Source organism: Centroberyx affinis, unplaced genomic scaffold, assembly GCF_046629955.1.
Source record: "Centroberyx affinis isolate AG114_WGS23_722 - 3 ecotype Tasmania unplaced genomic scaffold, CSIRO-AGI_Caff_v1 ptg000074l_1, whole genome shotgun sequence".
Lineage (NCBI taxonomy): Eukaryota > Metazoa > Chordata > Actinopteri > Beryciformes > Berycidae > Centroberyx > Centroberyx affinis.
This window is the reverse complement of record NW_027278784.1, coordinates 15001-40340: the sequence shown is the minus strand read 5'-3', so window position 1 is coordinate 40340 and position 25340 is coordinate 15001. Positions and strand designations below refer to the sequence as shown.

At 40.2% G+C, this 25340-nt stretch overlaps 2 pseudogenes; both read left to right on the top strand.

Moving 5' to 3' along the window:
* The first annotated feature begins 12873 nt into the window (after positions 1 to 12873).
* On the top strand, positions 12874 to 16316 carry LOC139645275 (uncharacterized; annotated as a pseudogene).
* Positions 16317 to 16320: 4 nt separating this feature from the next.
* LOC139645245 (G2/M phase-specific E3 ubiquitin-protein ligase-like) overlaps positions 16321 to 25340 on the top strand; it is a 17870-nt pseudogene continuing 8850 nt past the window's right edge.

Sequence of the window (25340 nt, the reverse complement as noted above, 5' to 3'; positions counted from 1 at the left end):
ACACCATGTTGTACTTATATAAACATTTTTTGGAGGCAGAGCTGCTCCCAAGGCAGAAATAATCTTATTGATTGAGTTAAACCTCTGTGGATGGAGCCAAAGAACCACAGGTTTTTCAGAGCGCAAGTTAGCTAACTGGCAAACTTGAATGGCAAAGACAGAACTCTGGTCAAAATATAAATAAAAAAATATAAAGGGCATTGACTTTTTCCATCCATTCATGACCATGGCATTCATGATCTTGAAACACCAGCAGACTAGCTAATTAGCTTACTTAGACTGCTACAGGAGTGGCTAGTTGAAGGTCAGCTACTGTAGGCTAACTAGCCAACCTAGACAACTTAGTTTGGCTGGATTGAATTTATTGCAGTTCGTAGCAAGAGTGCTAGGCTTCATAACATTAGCTACCTCTTACCCTTGTCTTTTTCACTGGGCTTCAGTCTAACGTTACTTAGCCGGAAAAACTGTAGATCTGTGGCTCCGCCCCTTGAGTTTTAACTCAACCAATGAGATCATTTCTGACTCCAAAGCAGTTCTGCCACCAATAAATGTTTGTGTAACTAAAACTCCAATCTGCATGTTGCCAAATGAATGAAATGAGGGACGCAAAAAGATCACCACAAAATGCTCCAAGTGGAAGCTGTGACATTTAGTGAAACCAAAACTCCCACCTGCCATTCCCTGATGGATGTGTTTGCCTTCTATATGGCATAAGGATTGTGGTAAAGAGCCCTTGCTTATGATACCATACCATAAGAAAGCATAAGTGTTTTTCCCTAACACAGAGAAAGAAAAAAACAGGAAATAACACGTTAGCAGGATACCCACTTGCAGATTCCCAAAACCACATATTTTTAGATTGTTAGTGATGTTGCCCTGCCAGACTTTTGCATATCCCCACAAGTATGCAGATGGTCTGTGTGGATCTAGTGAATAGGTGCGTACAACGGTGCTGCCTTCAAAAATGAGCACCCAGTCCACAAGAATATATCTTGCATTGGTTAAATAGAGTATTTTAATGTCACATGGTCTAAATACTGTTTACGAGGCCTTTCCACCCAATTGAGTACATTTTCTGGGGGAATATTTGCTGTACACCTATCCAGTGTTTTTAAATCTGGGAGGGAGATTTAGAAAGGGTCAAGGGGTGCAGAAAGGGCCGGGAAATGGACAGCTGCTCTCTTTCTTTTGCTGCACTCGTGTCATATGGGAAAGATCCAAGCTTCCTCCTTGAAAATACTGTTCACCTCAGCTTTCAGGTGGTAAATACTGCTTCTCCGACTACCTGATTCTGACAGCACCAACAAGGAAATACCTTTTGTTAAGTGTAGGGAATAATATATTTATTTCAAATAAAATGAATGATTTGAAAGGAATGATTTTTATCACAGAAGTCATTTTGTGTGTTAAGTGCATGTGTGTTAAGTTTGAAAGGCTGAAAATAATTATCATGAGCAACCAAAATCAACAGCAACCAAAATCATGATGGTTTGAATTTGTGAACACTTCCAAGTCATTGATTTGAACGGTCAAGTCGTTCCAGTGGTTATTCCCATATGACGTGAATGCAGTATTTCTCTCAACGTTTACAAAGTGAAGAATCTCAAACTGATCACTGATTGGTAGATATACTCTCCACCGGATCAGGTGACCTGGTGAAGTCATGTGACCAGAAGAGAGACGGTGTATCATTGCTGCTGTGACTGTTTTGTTTCTACAGAAACAATGACCATGTTTTTCTTTTTTAATATGAATGATGAGTGTGTGTTTCAAAAAGGTTTTAACACTATTGTTGTTAATGTATTTCTTTCTACCAAGATGAATGATAACCACCAAGTGGACATCGTGGACATGTTCCAATCCAAAGACTTTTGTGATTTTACCTTCCACATGCCCTTGCTCTCTTCCTTCTTTCACATATCAATGATGATTACATCTATCTGTAATTTCTCCTAGACTGGCTTTAATGTAGCTTCCTGGCAATGTGTTGAATGACCAAGTGAAAATCTTTCTTGAACACTTGCAAGGGGAGGGGCCTGGTGGGGAAAAAAATACTACCTGAAAGTAGGAATGTGAATAAGGGCACCGATTGGAAGGGAGCAACATTTTGGAATGAAACACGTCCTGTGTTTCCTATAGACCAGGAGCGGACATGAGTTTAATTCCTATGCACTTTTATGTCTCTCCCGTTGTCCAGCATGATGCTTGACGTATAGTAATGGAGATGAAATACCTCAGTGGTTCTCTTTGCATTGGATAAAGGTGTCGGGATGCTGTCCAAAGAGAGGTGCATTCTGAAGGTCTCAAGTAATTTATGATCTTTTTGTGATATAAAATATAGAAGTGTCCTTTTTATACGCAGTTCCTTATTAAGTCAAAGCTGGATTTCTCCGCCTTGTTGGCCCTTTGCTGTAGCTGTTAACCTGTTACTTATTGTAAGTTACTTATTGTATTTCAATGCATTTTTATATATAGACATTTTTTATTCTATTTTTGCTTAGCTACCAAAGATTCTTTATTTTCATTCATTTTTTATAAGAAAAAATGGAAAAATGTATTGTTGTGCTTTCAACTGTTATGACAATTACTTGTATATCTGACCAAACAATGTGAAATTATGAGCTGGGGGTTCTGTCTGCAATAATAACAATAAAAATGCAATTTGTAGGGATAAGTTATTGATTTCAAGAAAGGTGATGAACCTGTGTTTTTTTGTACTTTGATAGAAAGCCAGCATATTTATGTAAGAACATTCTGTGGTTTATTGGGATTCTGTACTTAGTAAGATGTACTTTGGTATACATTTAATTCACCTAGGGTCCCATATGTCTACACTGCAAAAAAGAATACATTTCAGATTTTATTTTTAATATGTGCATCATGTGATTTTATATTGTATCAAGGGTTATCAAGCTTATTTCAATATGTTCCCAGTCAAATTATTTGACATTATCATTCAAAAAGTGTAACTCCTTGACACTGGCCAAACAATCTGCCAGTGCGGTAAAATAATTTGACGAAAATATCTTGAAATGGCTTGACAATCCTGAATAGAAGTGAAAATTACTTGCTAGGTTTGTCATTTTTTGCAGTGTTGCAGTGGGGTCATGCATCCTGTTTTCAGTCCTAAATACAATGAACAATAAAGCCAAAGCAGATTGAAAATCCAAAAACATTTGCACAAAAATTTAATTATCTCCAAATTATGTACGTTTTTACAGTTATATTGTGCCTTACCGAGTGGTAAAAAAAAAAAGAAGAAGAAAGAAATAGAAAATAACGAAAGAACAACTGTTTGAGTAACATTTCTAAACAGTTTGAAGGACAGGTTTTATTTCAAAGCATAATGAATGAGACCAATAATTGAACCATGAGGTTGTTTTCATGCCAAACTAATCATGGGCAGTGTTATCATAAAGCACTTTTGTGTTGTGCCAAATAAAAAGAACAAATATTTTAATTAATGAGTTTGCTTATTTATTTATTTATTTGAATCAATGTTCATTACAGCTGTACAGGTGTTTGTCCTGGAATGAAAAGTGTGCCCTTGTTCATGAAATTGGGTGTCAAACAAAAAGATCAACTTCATCACAACCAAGACAGTTAGAACTAAACATACTGTATTTCCTCTAGGTTAATGCATTTTGTACCTTGTAAAGCCTGTGATTATACAAGGCTGTATGAAACTTTTCCAGACAAAGAATAACTTGGTGTACCTTCACGTTTTTGTGTGTCACTGACGTGTGCCGCAGGTCTGAAATGTTACTACTGCATTAATTAACAGATAGATATACTTAATTTAGTGTGAAGTAAAGCTTTCTACTTCTTGCCCATTAACAAACTACAGAGAGTATTATCATGATGATTGATCATGAATATCAGATGGGAAAGTGCAGTGCATCTTGGGAGTAAGAGCTTTATTCAAGTCACAATGACCCATGGGCAATATCTTGTTTTTGGAAGTGAGCTTGATACACACACCTGACCTTTGGACTGGATGCTAGTCTGACACATCTTATCCCAAATCCAACCTAATTCCTATTAATTTCATCTTTGGCTGGACAAACAAAGGCAAGGAAAAATCAATTTCATTTTTAGCCCTTTGTGACCCAGAAAGGATCTTTACATGTTTTTTCCTTGTTTAGAGAGCCATTAAATGATGGCGTGTTAATTCTCTGTTCCTGTTTAAATCCAGCTACCAGGATTGTGTAACTTGGCCCAATCAAACCCTCATCCTTCCACTCTCAAGGCAGGCAGTCGGGCTGTGATGTCATTGAGTCCAGCCATTTTGCTGTGCCCTAGATTGTTAAAATAGGGGTAGTTACAAAATATCTCATTCGCTTACTGCTGGTGGGTCCTCATGTATGAAGAGGAAAGTGTTTCAGTGATGTGCAGTCGCATGTGAGAAAGTAAATTCCTCACTTGGGCCTGGGACTGAAAGAACCCCTGTCCCAGCTTTTGGGAATCAAGACTCAGAACTCAGAACAGAAGTCTCTGAGCACAGAAGACGACAATATAATTGTGACAGCTTGAACTGAGAGACTAGCACACACTTGCATGCAAATTTCACCTCCCAAGCTCAGGCTCTCATGATAACACAAGTGTCCCCTTCACACCTTAGCATGGGGGTCTGAAACTCCAGCAGCTCCCACAAATGCAATATTAGCTTCCTGACACTGTGTTTCATGTACAGTATAACTATATGAAACACTGAGGAAAAAGCCACGAGCAAGAGACATCTTCACCCAACTCCAACTCAAGAATGTTCTCTTTATCACTCTCATGGAGATGTTCACAATAGCATCCATTTTTGCGTCTTTGTCTCGGTTTACAGAGGCTCAGTAAGTTTCATGGCCCTAGGACTCAGGCTCTTATACTGAACTCCCGAAGAGCTAACTTTTTGGAGAAAGAACATTTTTGGCTGACAGCAATGATAATGTTGTTATTATGTTCAGTCAGTTCTGCAGGGACATTCAGCATTGATCTGTAATTAAGGAACATTGAAGACATCTCTGAACTGGGAAATTTTTCAATCTGAGAAGGAGACAGTGCCATCACGAGACTGCAGTTATAGCACATCCTCATTGGGAATTTTCATAGTCTTGTGTGTCCTCTACATCTTTTCTAGCCTGGTATCCAGCCCCTATGAATCGCAGTTTTCAGCACTCTTCGAATTTGCATGGCGATTCATAAGGTTCTGGACACAAGCCTATCCACCACTGATTCGGTGACGTAATTTCTTGCCCCAACCGATTGGTTTGGTTGCTGTTAGTTCTCAATGATCAAACTCTTTGACCAATCACAGTAGCAAAGCAGATTGACGTAATCTGGAGGTGCCCCATACCAACAACAATCATGGCGGCGTTCACTTCCCAGTGAAAACAACAGTGTGTTATTGTTGTGCATACCATTTTTGGGTGAGATGGACCTCGTCAACGACAATTCCAAGCAACCGATCCTTAACCGTCGGCGACAATATCATTTGTCGTCATTTGTTGCCGCTTGTCGTCGAGCACCCAGGCCCCCGGACTACTTGATCGTCCCTCGTCCTTCCTGTATTTCCTTTGCGGAGTCCACTCCAGGTTGCAAGGCAGAAATACCACATTTTGCGGCCTCTTTCATAAGAGCGACCAACGGACAAACGACAATAACAAGAGGATTTGCAGTCCCATTTCTGTAGCCACCAGAGGAGCGAGCAGGTAAATTAAGCTCTTACCAAAGCCGGTGGGAAGCACCGCGAATTCATCCTGACCTCTTAAAAAGGCTTTTAAACACACAGATTGTTCCTGTTTTAATTCATTGATGCCATTAAGTTTTTTAAGGACTGACGAAATCGCAAAATTTAGCTTGCTATCATCCAATTCCTTTTCCAGTGCTGCTGCCATGTTGGTTGTTGTTGTTGTTGCAATGGTTGCTGCGCTCTGTAATGGCGTCATCGGTAGATTAGTCCCGCCTACATCGACCAGCCAATCAGGTATCTCGGACAGTATCTGTCCGAAATAACTGCCAGTGGATAGGCTTGCGTCCAGACCCTTATGAATCGCCATGCAAATTCGAAGAGTGCTGAAAACGATTCATAGGGGCTGGATACCAGGCTACATCTTTTCACCATGGAAGTCAGAAACACACAGTTACCCAGCCCTGTGGATAACCCTTAGCTAAGCATGTGGACTGGAAGCCATCATTAGCTCAGGGCATCTTCACCAAGTCCAACTCAAACACTTTATATCACTCTAGATCTCATCAATAAGATGTTCACAGTAACCTCAGTGCCGGGTTATGTATTTAGATGAATGAGGACATTTTTTGCCTTGTCCATGGATTTGCTTGTTTGTTTGTTTGATTCAGGACAGAGAGCCGGCATGTAGCCTCTATGCAAAACAGTGCTTTATTTGTCACTCTTCACACTTAAATTTATGATGCGAATATCTTTTTTTTCATAGAGATATTTGCACATGCAACTATCTCCGATGCAGGTGAGTTGGAAAGTATCACTTCAGTCTTGAGAAAAGAAGATCCCGCACACTGTTCTTGCTCAGCATCACAATTTATTGATCATACTAAGGTTTCGGTCCCTCTGGACCTTCTCCAAGAGTATTTCTTGAAGAAGGTCCAGAGGGACCGAAACATTAGACATGATGTGCCTCAGCTTAAAGCCTACAGTCAGTTAATGATCAGTTAATAAATGAGCTATACAGGAGATGTTGGCACCCCATCGAAAGGCTAATTTACAGATTTTCATGAAAAATACCCTATGACAAATTTCAACAAATCAACAAATAAATGAGCAATTCAGAAATCCTGCAGCCCAAACGTAAGTGAGCCCATCTTGCCAGAATTGCCAGACGGCCATTGCGAGTCTGGGCATGGATACAGATGTAGTTACGCTGCCCTGAAAGAGAGTTGTAGCTAAATTGTGTGTATGTGTGCGACAAAAAGTGTGTGTGACCAAAAGAGAGAGAGAGAGAAAAGAGAGCGAGAGAGAGAGAGAGAGAGGGTACATGGATACATAGCCATTTGGCCATCAACAAAAATAAAGCAAAACACACACACACACACAAACACACATACACAAGTCGATTTGGACATAGTGATTTGGCCGACTCGAGATGGACCTGTTGTAGTCATTTGGCCGGCGATGTGCTGTTGCTCTAGTAGAAACAGATGAATTAGAGACAGAAAATGTGTGTTTTTGTGTGTGTGTGTGATCTGTGTAGAAACAGATGAATGAAGAGAAGGAGGAGAACAGAGGTCCTTTATCCACCAATGTATCAGGGTGGACGGTTGTCATGGCAGAAGCAAACATATTTACTGTACACACACGCACGCCCACACACACACACACACACACACACTCAAACGTAATGCTGTAATTTTCACATTCTCTCCCTCACACACACACACTTTGTGCATGTCTGTCACACACACACACACACACACACACACACTCAGAGCATCATTGTCCAAGTTCAACTTTAAATCACTGCTGATGATATAAATCACATTGTGGGAGCTGCTACATCTAATGAGACACGCGACACACGTGTGTATGTGCATGCACATCTACACACACACACACACACACACACATCTATCTATCTATCTATCTATCTATCTATCCCTTCATTCATTGTCAAACTTACTCTGCTGACTGCCTTTGCTGGCACCAGTAATGGAAACTTTACATGTCCAGTGGCCCGTAGTATTTTCTTCAGATTAAGTTTTTCCATTGATGCGCCCAATGATTCATTGCATTGGAGTAAAGTTTCAAAAACAGTATTATGTGAGGTTAATATCCATCAACTATATCAGTCCACTGATGAGTGGACTCAAAGCTGGATTCAGCTCAACACTGCAGAATAGCAGAATATGATTGGAATAAATTATAAATAAAAAATCCTGCTGAAGTCATAAATTAATTATATAAAAGAATTCTACAAGTAAAAATACTGATACTTAGATGAAATCAATCAGCTCACCGTATAGTGCAATTCTAGAGTCTAGAGTATCAATTTCAGTAAGTGAGGTCCAGAATGACTGTGTTTTACAAGTTTAAATTACAGATTTCATTGTACTCAACTATGCTTACGCTTACTATTTGTCTAAAAATAAAACCTACTCAAGTAAATGTAGGAGTAGATCTTGACAAAAGCACTCTTTTAAGGCCGAAGGGGCATTACTAAAAAAAAAGTAGTAAACTAGAGCAGTTGTAATTTGTTACTTTAAACATCTGGTAGAAACTGAATGTGCCATGTTTGCCAGCTGGTAAAAAACCCCAGACCCATCTGAGGTCATGGAAAGAGTAACATACACTCAGCAGGACGATGTTTAGAAAGACATTTCCATGCTGCTCTTGTGGAGGACGTAATAATAATCAGCAGTCATAACAAAGGTGTCCTGGTGGCTCAATATGATAAATATATTTTTGAAGATGATAAATATCATCTTCAAATATTTGGCCCAAACTTCCTTTTCCTCCGGCTCCTCCTGGGGGATCCTCAGGCACTCCCAGGCCCAGTTTCAACTGCTTGTGTACATAGTCTCATTCTTCAACCGCTCAAATGCACATTGAAGATCACAGTCCAATGAAGCCAAAAGGACAACATCATCTGCAAACAGCAGAGATGCCATCCTAATGTCACTGAACTGGACACTCTCCAGGTCTCTGCTACACCTTGATATCCTGTCAATGGATATCACAAACAGGAGAGGGGACAAGGCGCATCCTTGTCAGAGTCCGATGCCCATCTTGAATGAGCCTGACTTAAAGCCAAGAATGCAAACACAGCTCAGGCTCTGAGTGTATAGGCACCAAATGGTTTGCAGCAGTGGCCCCGGCACCCCATACTCCCGCAGCACCTCCCACAGGATACCTCAGGGAACATGGTCGTCGTAGCCATTTTCCAAATCCACAAAACACATGTAGACAAGATTAGCAAAATCCCATGTCCCATTAATTATCTGTGAGAGGGTAAAAAGCTGGTCCACTGTGCGACCAGGACAAAATCCGCATTGTTCCTCCTGAATCCAAGGTTTGACTATCGGCCTGAGGTTCCTTTCCAGCACACTGGCATAGGCTTTCCCATTATGATAACTAACAAACCAAACAAAGATGCAAGAGCTGTGTAAGGAGTCATTTTACCTTAACCCTCGGTCACATTTAAAGTAGGTTGCTATGGTGACATGTACCACTGTGTTCTTGCAGTATATTTTCCAAAGTCTGAACAACAACTTGCTACTACAAAATATCAATTCATCTCATAGCCAGTAGTTAGAGCAATTTAGACACTTTTATTTCTCCCAACCACAGTCTCGACACCACATCACACACATGCACACACACTCTCTTTCAAACTCTGTCACACATTTTCACTGTCTCTGTTTATCTCTTTATGTCTCTCTCTTAGTGATGTAATTGTCATGCATGCTGAACAGAACAGCACATGTGAGCAGAGTAGCAGCACAGTAGAAGTAGCCAAGCTTTTCTCTCAGTGCGTCAGCAGTCAACGCCATCACTAAGCTAGCTCTGCCAAATACATTACAGCACTGCTTAGCACCGTTGCTAGCTAGCTAATGGCTCCCTACTGGCAACTTGTCTCCAGCAGCTGACTGAATCCTCCTCTGCTTGTCTGTATCCTACTACTTTTTTTAGGGTATTGCTGCTTTACTGGACATGGGAGAGAACAAAAAGGATGGGCATCATATAGAGTGGATGATATAGGATGAGGTTGTATGCCAGACATATACACTCCAGTTCACTATGTCACATATCACCATTCTCCGACTCTTTGACCTTACACAACTTGGCTGATATGAAGTGCTGTTAGCTTTATGGCTCCCCGATGGTGATATGTCTAATGCATTTTGACTTTACTGCTCTCTGTAGACTGTCCATGACTAACTAATACAGAGCTGAAGTATGAACTGTACCATGAGCTTTGTAAAGTGGTAGTGCTATGTCTGATAGGACAGCAGCGTAATGTTGGGGAATCGAGACATGCTTTTCCTTTAGGATACAGAGCACAGCTGAGCGTAAAGCTTTGTATTTGTAATGCAATTAATTTATGTCACATTCCAATATCACATATGATGTTCCCATTTGTTTGATTACTATTCAATCTGTCTTTAGGTGGTACTGTATTGTAAAAGGTGGCAGTGGTGGAACTTACTGTATAGGTATCTCGTGGCAGCAGTGATATCGTTCACTTGTCATGTTCAACATATGACAGTATCTTTTTGCATGACACTGTGTCTTCTGTGTCCTGAGGAAACGTCTAATCGTTTTTATTTTTTAGTATCTGACATTGCTTGCTACATGTTGAAAGTGTTTTGTGTTTGTGATCCTGTGACAAACTAAAACCACTGATAATGCATTACAGAATGGAAATGAAAAAATCAACCAGCTATTCTCTACAGCTATTCTGTATGTACTGTGAAAGATGATGCTAGGATTATGCATTATGATTAATACTGTGCGTAGGTGCTATGGGAGTGGAAACTCTTCCCAGGTTAGCAGTTTCTCACATGGAATGCCTTTTCATAGGGATGTCTTTAAATGATTTCAAGAGATAAATGCTCTGTACTATAAGGTCTGCGTCTGTGTGTGTGTGTGTGTGTGTGTGTGTCTGTGTGTGTGAGAGAGACAGAGAGAGATTCAGGGTGTGGTCTGTCTTTTCTAAGAAGAGTGTGCTATTCTTCCACTGACTTTTTAGGTTGGGGTTTTCTACCTCAGCAAAGGTGGATTCAGCTCTATAGAACTTTACAATGGTGCATACAATGGTGGGTCATAAGATGAGCTTCCCAGGTAGCCTGCTGTCCTTTTAACTCTGCTGCTCCTCATCACATTTGGTTAAGAAGTACTTATAATTCCTACCAGGATGTGTTGGAGCAAAGAGAACCAGTCCAGGACTCTGTTCTCCTTCCTGTTAAGCCCATACTACTCAGAGAGATTTGAGATTGTCTTCCAAAGCTGACATATTGAATTATCCTCTTTGTCCATATCTGCTGTGAGGATATATTCTGTTAAAATGTTTTCAGCATAGGGTTAGGGTTAGACTTAGTTTTTTTTTTAAAGCCATAAGGCCACAGCTTGAATGCATAGGGGTATAGGGCAACTTATGTGTTCACCCAGCACCTGTGCAATGGCCTGTTTTGCCCCTAAGTGGAATTCCCACAGTTGTTTTAATGCATTCAGACTTTTTGGAGATGTAAGACTTTGACAAATACAGCAAATTGTCACAGTTTGATTGTTTTAGAATCATGTTGAAATAGTAAATAGTTATTGAATGGTTCTGAGGGATCTTGTTATGAATTGCACCAGGAGTGAAAGTTGTAAAGAAGGAATCAAAGTTCTTGAGATAAGAAGGCTAATTTTCAGCAGAAATGGTAATGGATATTAAGAAAAAGATTAAAGAACATCTAATGTAATAATGGAGCATCCTGGTACATAAGATGGGCTAAAGTAACTTGTGAAGTTGTGGGTTAGAATCCGTCTCACAGCTTTGTCACCCTACTTGTCAAATCTTCTCTCTCTCTCCCCCATCTTGCCTCTTACTCTACACTCACCATGGCATCTAATAAATAAGCGGATCATACAAACAATCCTTTATTAAAGAATATGAACACCATCCTTCAAACAAGATGGAGAAAGGAGAACAACTTGGCAACATATAGCAGTATCAATGACTTGGGGGACTTGTATGGGAGGCCGTTTAGGCCATAAATCATTCTTACTCTCACACACACTACTATTTTCTTTTAAATACATTATCAATCTGTCACACACATCCTATCACACTCTCTCACATACACTATCATACCTTCTTAACTGTGTGTGTGAGAGAGAATGATAGTGTGCGAGAGAGAGTATGATGGCGTATCTGAGAGAGAATGATTATGTGATTGACAGAGAATGATAATGCGAATGACAGAGAATGATACTTGTATGAGAGAGAATGATAATGTGAATGACAGAGAATGATACTGTGTATGAGAGAGAATGATAATGTGAATGACAGAGAATGATACTGTGTATGAGAGAGAATGATAATGTGAATGACAGAAAATGATACTGTGTATGAGAGAGAATGATAGCGTGTGAGAGAGAGTATTATGGTGTATGTGAGAGAGAATGATAGTCTATGAGAGAGAGTATGATGGTGTATGTGAGAGAGAATGATAGAGTGTGAGAGAGTATGATGGTGTATGTGAGAGAGAATGATAAGGTGTGAGAGAGAGTATGATGGTGTGTGTGAGAGAGAATGATAGTGTGTGAGAGAGAGTATGATGGTGTATGTGAGAGAGAATGATAATGTGAATGACAGAGAATGATAGTGTGTATGAGAGAGAATGATGTGTATGACAGAGAATAATAATATGAATGACAGAGAATGATAATGTGAATGACAGAGAATGATAGTGTGTATGAGAGAGAATGATGTGTATGACAGAGAATAATAATATGAATGACAGAGAATGATAATGTGAATGACAGAGAATGATACTGTGTATGAGAGAGAATGATAGTGTGCATGAGAGAGAACGATGTGTATGACAGAGAATAATAATAATATGAATGACAGAGAATGATAATGTGAATGACAGAGAATGATAATGTGAATGACAGAGAATGATAGTGTGCATGAGAGAGAATGATAATGTGTATGACAGAGAATGATAGTGTGCAAGAGAGATTATGATGGTGTGTGTGTGAGAGTATGATGGTGTGTGTAAGACAGTTTGATTGAAACGGAAGGTAGTTTGATTGCACAGGAAGGCAGTTTAAATTCTCAGTTCCTGATTGGCTTACAGCCTTGTCACACACAAGGCCCGCCCCCTCCCAATTACACCAGCATGACTTGAGCAAGTGGCAAAATGGACAGGGAACGACTCAATGAAGCTATTGGCCTATTAAGTAATATTTTAAATTCTCCAAATACAGCAACAACAATGTCAAATTTGTTAAACCAAAGACAGCAACCATCAGCGGGAACCACATCTACAGTTGATGACGAAATGCGTCGAATGTTAACGGTTCGATCGGGTGCAGCAGCTAGCGGGACTTCTGCAGGAGCTAGCCAAGAGATGCGCCCCCGATACCAAACTCAGCAGTATTTTGGGACATGGGCTTCAAAGCCAAGGAAGAGGTGAGTCAACAGTCTCGTGCTTTCTTCTCAAGTTATTACATTTATATTACACTTAAATATATCATTAATGATCTAATGGCGTCCCCTTGTTATTGCATCTACTGCTAGCTACGTACTAGCAATACTACTGCCTACTAGCAGCCTAGCTGCTGTCCGTTGTCATCGCCGTTAATCACGGTAGTCAGAGTCACAGCTCTTATGCCATTCATATTCAGAACCTTGCCAAAATTGATGGTTCTACAATACAAATTAAATACAGCGGATGCACATTTTAAGTCTTGAAATGATTATAGACACTTCTGCATAGTCTTGGTAACGTTGGTAAATTACACAGAGAACACGATATAGAAACTGGCTTTGATCCTTCTTTTGCAAATGTCAGATCATAGAATTTTACCAATACTGGTTATAGTAATCGACCGCTATCTTGGGGCGGTCAAGATCAGTGTCTAACGTTACTTATTAAACCAACAAATGTAAATTGAGATATGTAAATCCCACCGATGTGAAAATAACGATAAATTATAACGGTACATTGTTGCTCAAACATTCACACTACTTATTTTGGCGCTGAATATTCAGAGCAAAATGGGGGATGATTACTATACATACGTGCTTTTATTTTACTAGCTCTCTAAAGTAAATTAACGACACAGCCGAATGATTTGGGTTCACGAATTGTTGCAAAAGAGAGAGAAGCTGGCAGAATCAATGCTCTTTTATGGGCACTGTCTTTACATTATTGTGCTTTGTTTATATGAGAGCAAATGATAGTCCCCAAGTGAAGCTATTCATTTCTTTACCAGTAGGTGACTCTCAACACCACACTACTGCGGATCAAAGAGTAAAGTATCCTGTAACCCATGTTGAGAGCAACACCTGTAACGTTACTATATGGCTAAACGGGTTTTCAGTAGACTGAAGGGGAAACACATGTTGCTGTCTCCCTGTCAGAGACATTAAAAATATATGATAATGGCGCAATTTCCTCGGCAGGTAAGGACATGATGCTGTTTTACACTATTTTAGTTGGCGAGTTAACTAGCTTGTAATGTAAACAGACATTGCTAAATCCCAAGAGCTCTTCCGACCGCGACCGGTATGGCACGTTTCTTTTCAATATTTTTAGAGGTGATGGTCTTTGTCAAATAGTGCCGGTGTTCCTGTTGCTCTGGACTTCTGTAATCAGTTCCTCAGCAAGCAACGCCATCACTGCAGTGAGCGACTGAATTCTACCACCTGCTTCCTTTGTAGAACTTTATTTTGATTTGTTGAAAATGTTTTATCATTGTCTGTAGATCCAAAAAATCGCTCTGAACCAAGAATATAATCATATCGTTTTGGATGTTTTTATAGTAACAGTTGTAGTGTGAACACAGACATTCTATTTACTGAGAAGATTTAAATCTTTTTATAATTATAGTTATCTTTATAGTTATCGTTCTAGGTGTGAATGGGCCTTTACAGCAGATTTTAACTGGGAAGTTTGCATCCCTCAATATACATTTGTTTGTTTAGACACGGACATCGCGGACATTGTGTAGCCTATTTATTTTTCTAACTACACGCTCGTGATAGTGCTTAAACTTAAAAGACTATACCCTGTTTTGGAGTGTCTTTTGCTAATGTTCTGTATTGTTCCTCTCTACATTAGCTACTCCCTGTCTACATGTTGCCCATATTATTAAGTGTGCCAGGAAGCACAACATTTATCCCACTCGTTAAGTAGCTAACGATTAAAAGATGGGAAATGCAATGATTGTGTTCAATAATTTTCAGGTCTACCACCCAGCATCACCCTGCCTTCAACAAGGATGTCATCCTGTTACCCCATCCATCATGGGGATCAGTGTGCAAGCACAAAACCAAAAGGAAGCTCCATGTGGCTATATTTTGAGTGGCTTTGAAATAAGGAAAATATGGGACTCCAGAACTGTCATCCAAGAAATAAGAGACGCATTCAAGGATAAAATTCCAGAGGATGTCAGGTATTATGTTGTCCAAATATTATAGGCCAAAGTATAAGATAGTTAATGGTTTGATTGCTGCCTTTTGATATAAATTAATAGACCCATTTCATAGCAGGGTGAACACAGCTGCAGCTAATATAATTGCTAATAGGAAAGTTCTAAAATCTTTCTAGAAATGGCACTGGCTTGCTAGAATGTAAACAATATAAAAATGTCACTACAAAGTTCACACAATATAATTTGGATGGAGAGCTTGTGAGCTTGTCTCATTTGTGATTACTATGGCAGAATAAAATGGAGCTAACATCGCGATTCATTTTTCTGCCCCACTATACGTATTGTCACATTTTTGTATTGTGATATGTTGAATTTTGATAAATCGTCCCATCTCTCTAATTGTTGCTTGTGCATACCTAAAACAAACTGACCTATTATTAATTTTGTTAGCTGCAGCTGTGTTTACCCTGCTATGTCAGTGAAAAGGATCCATCAGTGGTATGGAACTAATTGTTAGTAGCAACAGTGTATTTTACTGATTCTTTTAACTTTATTTAAGATGTATTTAAGTCGTACACATTGCATATTATATAAACTACCAATAAATGTGCATTGCTAAAGCCCTACTGTGGAAGCACTCACTGCTGTTTATTTCCCCTGTTATGTTTGGGTTGGGTTTTTTTTTAAGTGTGGAGCTTTTGATGCAATGTGGGAACAAATTGGTTTTGCCAAAGTTCCATGAAGGCCAGGAGCTGAATGGCTTTATGATTCATAAAGTGTTCAGATCAAAGTCCATGTACATTAGGCCATCAAGGTCTCTTCTGGTACAGGTAAGTCATTTAAATACTGTTATGAAGAGCAGTGTTTCAGTGGTGTTTTTGTACTTACCTTGCAACTTACAGTTTTTAGTTTATGAGCTAGCTTTGTTCTGTGCCCCTTTGTTTATTTTCTTTTCTTGTTTTTTTAAGTTTGACTCTTCAGATTCAGATGAGAGTTGTGTGGAGGTAGACACCACATCAACATCCAGTGACCATAGAACTGCCATTGCCAGTCAGACCACTGCATCACAAGAAGCCACCAGTGATCGTATGACTACAAGGGCCAGGGGTAACAGGATCACAGCAACACAGGAAGTTTCCACTTGTCATATGACCAGAAGGGCCAGGGCGAACCAGACCGCTGCATCACAGCAGACTGCCAGTGACACCATGACCAGGGCGAACCAGACCGCTGCATCACAGCAGGCCTCCAGTGACACCATGACCAGGGCAGACCAGACCGCTGCATCACAGCAGGCCTCCAGTGACACCATGACCTGGGCGAACCAGACCGCTGCATCACAGCAGGCCTCCAGTGACACCATGACCAGGGTGAACCAGACCGCTGCATCACAGCAGGTCTCCAGTGATCGCTTGGACAGCATTGCCACAGTGAGCCACACCCCATCAAACTACAACGATGGCTATACTGCCTACCTTTCGATCTTGGACACAGTATTAGTTGTTTCTTCAGATGAGGAGGAATTGAACCATGCAATAATGGCCAGTCTTGAGAGTCAAATGTAAGTAATGCATCTCTAAGGGGTGGGTGGTAAAACATTATTGCAAGAGTTGCAGTCAGTAAATGCAGATATGACATGATTGATTGAAGAGAAGTCATGCATAGGGCAAAGCATATAAGCACCTTTGGGGAAATATTGGGCCTATGATGCTGATGTTACTGATGTGCTTTACATGGCTAACATTTTACGCTGATGTTAGTTAGCTGCTGTTGGGTTTTAAATTGTGAAAACCGATGACCTAGTCCTGTGTTATTGTAGTTGTGTGTAGATAGCAAAAATTTGACCAGTGGAAGAGCTACATGGCATTATTCCCATCCTAATGAATGTTTCCATGTATTTTGTTTTATTAGGACAGCTGACTGCTCAGGCACAGTATCAGCACGTGAATTGCTTCTCAATGTTGCATCACAAATTGACAGCAACCAAAGATGCAAATTCAACATAAATAGGTTTTCAGTGTTGGACGGTGCCATACGGGGCTTCAAATGACTGTCCTACAATCCAAATCATATGATGAGCATCAAGTTTTCGGATGATATGGGAAAGGATGAAGAGGCTGTGGACCTGGGTGGGCCTAGGCGAGAATTTTTAAGATTGCTTATGGAAGCCCTGGCACAGTCACCAATGTTTGAAGGAAGGGAGGACAAAAAGAATTTGGCTCTGGACAGTACAGGTAAGTATGTTGATAGATCTGTGTATGTATCTATTTATTATATTGAAAATGTTGTCATAAACTTATTTTCTAGGGGTAATTTGCTTTTAAATGTATATGCTTTGTCACAGATTGCACATCCCTGTGCTTTGTGTTGTGTTTTCTCCAGCTTTAAGAGAAGACCGGTATTCGCTGGCCGGGCCATTGCTGTGAGCCTTGTTCACGGTTGTCCTTCACCAGGATTCCTCTCTCCAACTCTCTATTCTTGTCTACTTGGTGGCAAAGACTCCGCAAAGCCTGTCCTGGAAGACATTGCTGACTTTGAGCTGTACGAAAAAGTTAAAAAGGTAATAATGTTCTATTCTGTTGATCTGTAGTGCATTTGACCTTCATTTTTATACATGTGTTTGCATGGGCATGTTGGTTACAGCTTATAAGTAATTTGGTTATATTGTTTGGCATTGTAATAATACAGAATTGTGTAGAGCCAGTAAATAGAAAGTTGTCACTGTATAATTAAAGACCATGCTTGACACTCATTGACACTCCATCCTGCTACTTCATTTTCTGCATATACAGGGGGTGTACATATATGAAACACCTTACAATATAATACAATCCAAATACAATAGCCCTGCAATAAATACTAGCTTTGTGAAGCCCATAATGTTCAGGGTTTTTTTGAGACTGTGTCACAGAGGTGTTGATTTAACTCTATGGTCATTTTTGAGGCCATAGTCTGTGGTATTTAGCAAATATCCCTTTTAAGTGTCCTTCAGTCAATGTTGATGAGGGTCTAGTTTTGACCACTCTCCTCTATGTAATTGTGATTTAGTTACTTCAAAGTTAATGTCCTTTTTCATGTGGTGTTTATTTTGTCCACCCCTTGTAAATCTCAATTACAAAGGCAGTTACAAAAGTGAGTCTTTAAGTTCTCCAAAAAAAGTCTAAAAAATCATGAGAACATGTGCCAAACAGGCACACTGAATTGGCAAAGAGGAGAGTGGTCACAAGTAGACCCTCACCAAAGAGGCTGAATCAACACCTCTGTGACAGTCTCACAAAAGCTGAACATTATGAGCTTCACAAAGCTGGCATTTACTGCAGGCCTATTGTATTGTATTGTATTATATTATAAGGTGTTAATGTTATTTTGTACACCCCCTGTATGTACACACCTAGTCGTACCTTTTCTCTTGATGTTGGTAGTCTTTTTTGAGTGAAGACTCACTGACTGACCGAATCATGCTAGGCACTACAAATCAATTCTTTCTTTCTTTCTTTCTTTTTTTCATGTGTACTGTTGTTAGGTGTCAGAGTGTACTTCCCTGGACGACCTGCTACTCTCCACGGAACCACTGCAGGATTACCTGGCAAATGCAGGTTGTCTGAGGCCACTGACCTGCATAGAGGACAAAGACCTGCTGGTTCAGGATGTCCTCATGTTTCAAGTGGTCCACAGAGTCTGGGGGGCTTTTGAAAGGTTTGTCTTTCTAATACTATGATTGTAGACAACAATTTGTGTGTTTACTATCTTACACTATCTTATCCTATGCTTTTGAGGGAACGCCATGGCCGACATGACAAAGTTGTTGAGGTATCAGTAAAGTATAACTAACCATATAAAGATACAAAAAAACAGCTGACCCCCCCCCCACAACGGATTATTGGATTATTAAATTTGAAGTCTAATGCATATATTTTTTTTTGTCTTTTTTATGCTTGTATTTTTTATAGATTTAGAGATGGGTTGAAGACACTTGGTGTTCTGGATGCGATCCAAATGCACCCGGAGAGCTTCAGGCCTTTAATGTGCCATGAACCATCTCCACTGACGGCTGACCTGATGGATCATCTTTTCCATATCCGGCTCTCTGAGGAGGGGAGCAACAAGAGAAGGGCAGAGGAGCGTGTTGTACCATTTTGGAGTGACTACCTACAAGATGTAGAAGGTAAATGTTGGTGCTTCCATGTCTTGGTGTTTTCTTGCTTTAGGTTGTTTTTAAGGTGAGAGGTGTTGACTCCCAGCTGTGCTCGCTGCAATTTGCTCCGTGTATCATTTTTGTGTCACTCAGATGGTTATTATTCCAAGCGAGGGTCGCACTCTGTCATGTAGTGTTTCATGTAGTTTTCATGTAGTCAGGCTATCAGGCCTTTACAACACACTGATGAAGGCCACATGGCCAATAACGTTCTATGTATTGGCATAATGTGAACGATTAAAACTATATGAAGCGCTACATGACTGAGTTGCTCTGTTAGTGCTAGTCCAGCTAGAATGTTTTTTTGGATGTATATAATTCAATATAAAAAATCTTGTTTTTGTTTTTTGTTTGTTGTGTTTTTTTATCAGAGGAAGAAGGATCATCAAAAATCCTAGCCTTTGCCACTGGTACAAGTGTCATCCCACCAATTGGCTTCTCCCCTCAGCCCTCCATTGATTTCCTGCATGAAGACTCCTCCAGCACCAAACGCCATTTGCCTATGGCCAACACATGCATCAACTGCCTCAAGTTACCATTGCTTGCCACATATATGGACTTCAGAGAGAGCATGGACTTTGCATTAGAGAACACACAGGGCTTTGGTAGAGAATAACTTGGGAACATGTTGTTTGTTGAATTGTAATGTATCTTGTGAATTGTATCTTGTTGGAGGTTAATGTGATCAGACAGACCTATAGGATGCACTGAGAGCATATGAGCTCGTCTCTTGGCAAAAAATACTAAATTCTGCTATGCCTTTCATGAGATATTAATTATTGTGGGAATAAGAATGGAGCACATGACACAAAGGGCTTTGTTCAATCAGATCAAGCATAAACAAAAGGTTTAATTGACTAACTATTAATGCCTGCTGTAAATCATAACGGAAATCTGAGGTGTGTCCATTAATTAAACTCATGCAGTCAACAACAAAACTATAATTACGGTAACCGGCAGCCCTTTGAACTCTAGGCAAATATATATACTGTAGACAAAACAGATGAAGCTCGTCTGTAGAATCTAATATACCCTGGTTCTCCATGAAGGTGAACAAGTTACTGAAGTGGAATGACACCACTCGATTCAATTCTGCCCACAACCGTTCTATCCTCTGGTTATGAACACTGCGGCCTGTGATAACACTTCGCTGGTTTAACCCCCTTCTCTCTAACATATAGCGAGCAACCCCTGTGTTCTCCATGCCGTGACTGTAAGGAGAAAAAAAACCTGGTCAGTGCAGCAGGGGTGTATAGGAATACCACTCCAGCAACACTCCAAGTGCATCCCTTATCGCTCAACTTAATCAGCTATCCAACCTCAAATTGAAATCAGGGGTGGCAAGTGACTAATTATAAGTAGCCTACTCTTACTGTAATAATTGAGTAGCTTTTACATGTATTTGTACTTCTTTGAGTACATTCTAAAATCAGTAATTCTAATTCACTCAAGTAGCCTAGATTTTCCCAGGACATCCTACAATGCACTTCTGGCGTGCTGAGCGTGACGTCACCGGGGGTTCCCCAGGATCTCCCAGTGATGCCCCCCCTTCCAGGGACTGGGCAGGGTTGGCGTGCAGGGGAAAACACAGAGGTAATGATGTTATGGCACCGGACAGGTGATGTTGCAATCCCTCTGTTTAATATAAAGCCTCCTTAACACTTCCTTCAATCCATCCGTCTTCTGTCTGGAGTGTAGACACATCCTGATCTTCGAAACTGTTATGTTTATCCTGTAAGTGTGTGACTGCGGAGTCCTGACCGGACGGGTACACATTTCTGTGCGGTCAACACGCGGAACAGTACGGAATATACAGATCTGTAAATTGTTGACACAGACCCAAGGCATGGCGCAGCATAGAAGAGCGAACCCATCAGATCAGCACACAGCGGTCTACATGACACTTAAACAACACAGTCTCGAAGATCAAGACAATCTAGACAGAGAAGGCTGATGGTTTGAAATAGGTGTTAAGGAGACTAAGGAGACATTTAACAGAGGAAAAAGTGTGTTGGGGGGGGGGGGGGGGGGGGCAACATCACCTGTCCGCTGCCATAACGTCTTTACCTTGGCTTTTTCCATGGCAGGCCAACTCGGGCCAGTCCCAGGCGTCACCGGGAGTTTCCCGGGGGGAGTGACGTCATGCGGCATCTCCACAGGGACTAATGCTGGGGTTTTCCCACTTGTCCTCAGAACTGACAGTCATTTGATTGAAAGGCGAAACGTCTTCAATTCATTAATATCCAGTACAGTATGATTGAGGTAGTATTACATCTGCTACATCGTGATTGTAGCCTAACAAATAAATGACAAACACAACCAATATTTTCCACAATTTCCTAATAATTTCCTAGGAAGGAACTCTTAATTTCTTGTCAAGTTTCCTGGAAAGAACCATGAAATGATGCACTAGTTATATAGGCTACAAAATGTCAGCAGTCTGGTAAGTCAAGATACTGTCTATTTTCTGAAAGAGTTTCCTGGAAAGAACTGCAAAACTATTAACTATTTACTGCAAAAATAGAGGTCAATTTGGTAACCCAAGTCATTATTCATATAATTATACAATATAGTTATTTGATTAATTCCTTCCTCTAATTTCAAATTTTCTATATAACTGCTACATCATTTCAGGGTTCTGTCTTGGAAACAACAGAGGAAATTACCAACTACCAACTACTATTGAACTCTTTCTCTATTTTCACTATACTTAGTAAATAATGTAATGGTTCTTTCCAGGAAATTTCCTAAAAAATGTGTAGTTCATTTCTAGGAAATTATTAGGAAATTGTGGACCCAGAAAATAAAGCGTTACCCCAATGAGCTGTGTGTATTGCAAAGCGCCATATTCGTAGGAAATGTATGAGACATCATGGGAATACTATGAATACTGCATTTGGACATCTTGCTACTTGGATGACTGAGGTTAATCTACACAGTGTAGCCTACAGTTATGTTGTTATGGCACAGTCAAGAAGATATTCAATTTAAGTTTCCTTTGAACCTCTTTTCCCTCATAAGGCAATCTTCTTGACAAAGCTTTCTTATATAAACAAATTAATGCAATAACAACAAACATCACTCACCACAATTGGTTAGGGGTTTGAACATTGTATACCCTTCGGCGAATGGCATGGCAGTGTCGGATGGCCCGTCCAATTGGGTCAAGCTCTTGCAGGCAGTGTCTAACACGCCAACGTTGTATTCTGATGTTCCGTGAACGAAGGCTTCCTAACACACACCTTTCACCAGCATTTGGGGTGTTTTGTAGGACCTCCGCAACTACATCAATAAGCGCATCATCGGACATGTCTGTATAAGTTAGTGGTTGGATTTCAAGTTGCTGTCTATGCCTATACAGTGTCCGCCTGCTGATCCCAAAGCATAGGGCTATTCTTTGCCAAGTCATCCCAAGGGACAAACAGTGAGCAACTTGTTCATGTAATATGTTGTACCGAGGGCGACCAGGATGACCAGATCTAATTGTTGGAGGAACTAAAGAATTGATCATAGCCCTATGTGTCACTTCAACTGATCTTGAGTTTTCATATGAATTTAATATGGAATGAAAACATATGTACACAGCCTCCAATGCACTTACACACTCTCTACTATCACCCTCTTCTAATTGCTGGCAAATCAAGAGAAAAGCAGATATTGTCTGTGTGGCCATCAAGCTCACAGTATAATCTTGCCAAAACCATGCTGTCAGGTCCCATGCTGTCAGTTTCCCTTATAATGTCCTGAACACATCAGGACATTACACAAAAAATTAATAATGTCGTCCTCATTGCCATTCACTCCCAGAAACAAAAACTGAGCTTGACAAAGAAGGTAAATAATCAGAAAAATCATTGTGATCTTGCTATCCTACCAACAAAACTTATTAACTTACGAATTAAAAGTTTTCTTAGCCGATTTAGTCGCTTCCGTTTCAAACAAACTCTCTGTAAATGCTGCTGGCAGTGCTGCAGGCTTTGTCCTGTGTCCTCAGTTCCTGATTGGCTGTAAACCAATCAGGAACTGAGAATTTAAACTGCCTTCCTGTGCAAACTACCTTCCGTTTCAAACAAACTCTCTCACACACCATCATACTCTCTCACACAGACCATCATACTCTCTCACACTTACCATCATACTCTCTCACACACACCATCATACTCTCTCACACACTGTCATACTCTCTCACACACTCTATCATACTCTCTCAAACACAGTATCATTCGCTCTCACACACGCTATCATTCTCTCTCATATACACCATCATACCCTCTCTCATACACTATCATTCTCTCTCACACACACCATCATACTCTCTCTCACCCACTATCATTCTCTCTCATATACACCATCATACTCTCGCTCACCCACTATCATTCTCTCTCATATACACCATCATTCCCTCTCTCACACACTATCATACTCTCTCACATACACCATTATACTGTCTCTCACACACTGTCATACTCTCTCACACACTCCATCATACTCTCTCACACACAGTATCATTCGCTCTCACACACGCTATCATTCTCTCTCATATACACCATCATACCCTCTCTCACACACTATCATTCTCTCTCACACACACCATCATACTCTCTCTCACCCACTATCATTCTCTCTCACATACACCATCATACTCTCTCTCACCCACTATCATTCTCTCTCATATACACCATCATTCCCTCTCTCACACACTATCATTCTCTCTCACACACACCATCATACTTTCTCTCACTCACTATCATTCTCTCTCATATACGCCATCATACCCTCTCTCACACACTATCATTCTCTTTCACACACTGTTATAGAGGGTATAATAGTGTATGTGAGAGAGTATGATTGGGTGTGTATGAGAGATTGATAGTGTATGTGAAAGAAAATAGTAGTGCGTGTGAGAGTGCATGATGGTGTGTGTAAGAGTAAGAATGATTTATGGCCTAAACGGCCTCTCATAGACTTGTACTCTGTACATATGTTAATGAAACTCTTCTCATCTGATTTACAATACATATAACATAAACTATGCGTGGTACAATACAAAGTTTATGAATGAATGAAATTAACCAACTAACCTTTGGCAAAGTCTATACATGTCAAACTTCTCTGTGGGAAACTTGAGTATCATATTTATAATACAATTAATCATCTTTGACTTTGACAGAAACACATTACATACTGCTGTGATGTACCCACCCATAGAACATACGTGCACACACACACACACGCACACACACACACACACACACACACACACACGCACAGACACGCAACATACATCACACATTCAGGACAGAATATTGGCAGTAATAAGTCCACGGACAAGCTGCTTTGCATTGACCTTTCCACCCTTCTCCATTCATAACAGTCAGATGAATGCCTGTTCGTTCAATTGGCGGTGAAACATTGCCAGCACCGAACATTCGTGATGTTAAGTAGACAGTTGGTTGAAGAACCTCTAACAACCCCTGCTGAGAATCCCCTCCATGCAGCAGAGAGAGCATGAGGTGAGACTGAAGGGGAACTCCTCTACAATATGTGTATGACTTTATGTTTATTTAATGAATGTGATATTCTCTTCCTTCCAGCAAGATAATTGCATCAGCATCTGATTGCTGGCAGGCACTGTTGTAGCTGATAATGCTATATTTACTCACATAGATTGCAAGTACTAGTGGTGCGTAATGCAGATGAGCCAAAATGAAATTATGAAGCAACATCATAATTTTTAAGGGATGTTACTTGATTGAAATTGTATATAAATGGGGTGAATTTAAAGTATATGCTGTATTCTGTTCATTGAGTGCAATGCTGCATTGTCATATCTAATGTTCATAACACATAAAAACTGTACTCACCATATATGAAAGTATAGCTGGAAATGATATGGTAGTTTTGCAATTTTAGGCTACAAAGACTTCTTACTGAAGATAGATTAAACACAGTAAGAGACAGTACAGTAGGACAGAATCCTCCTGTTGTGTACATCAGAGATTTAGTCATTACAAAGAAAGTTATGTCCTTACG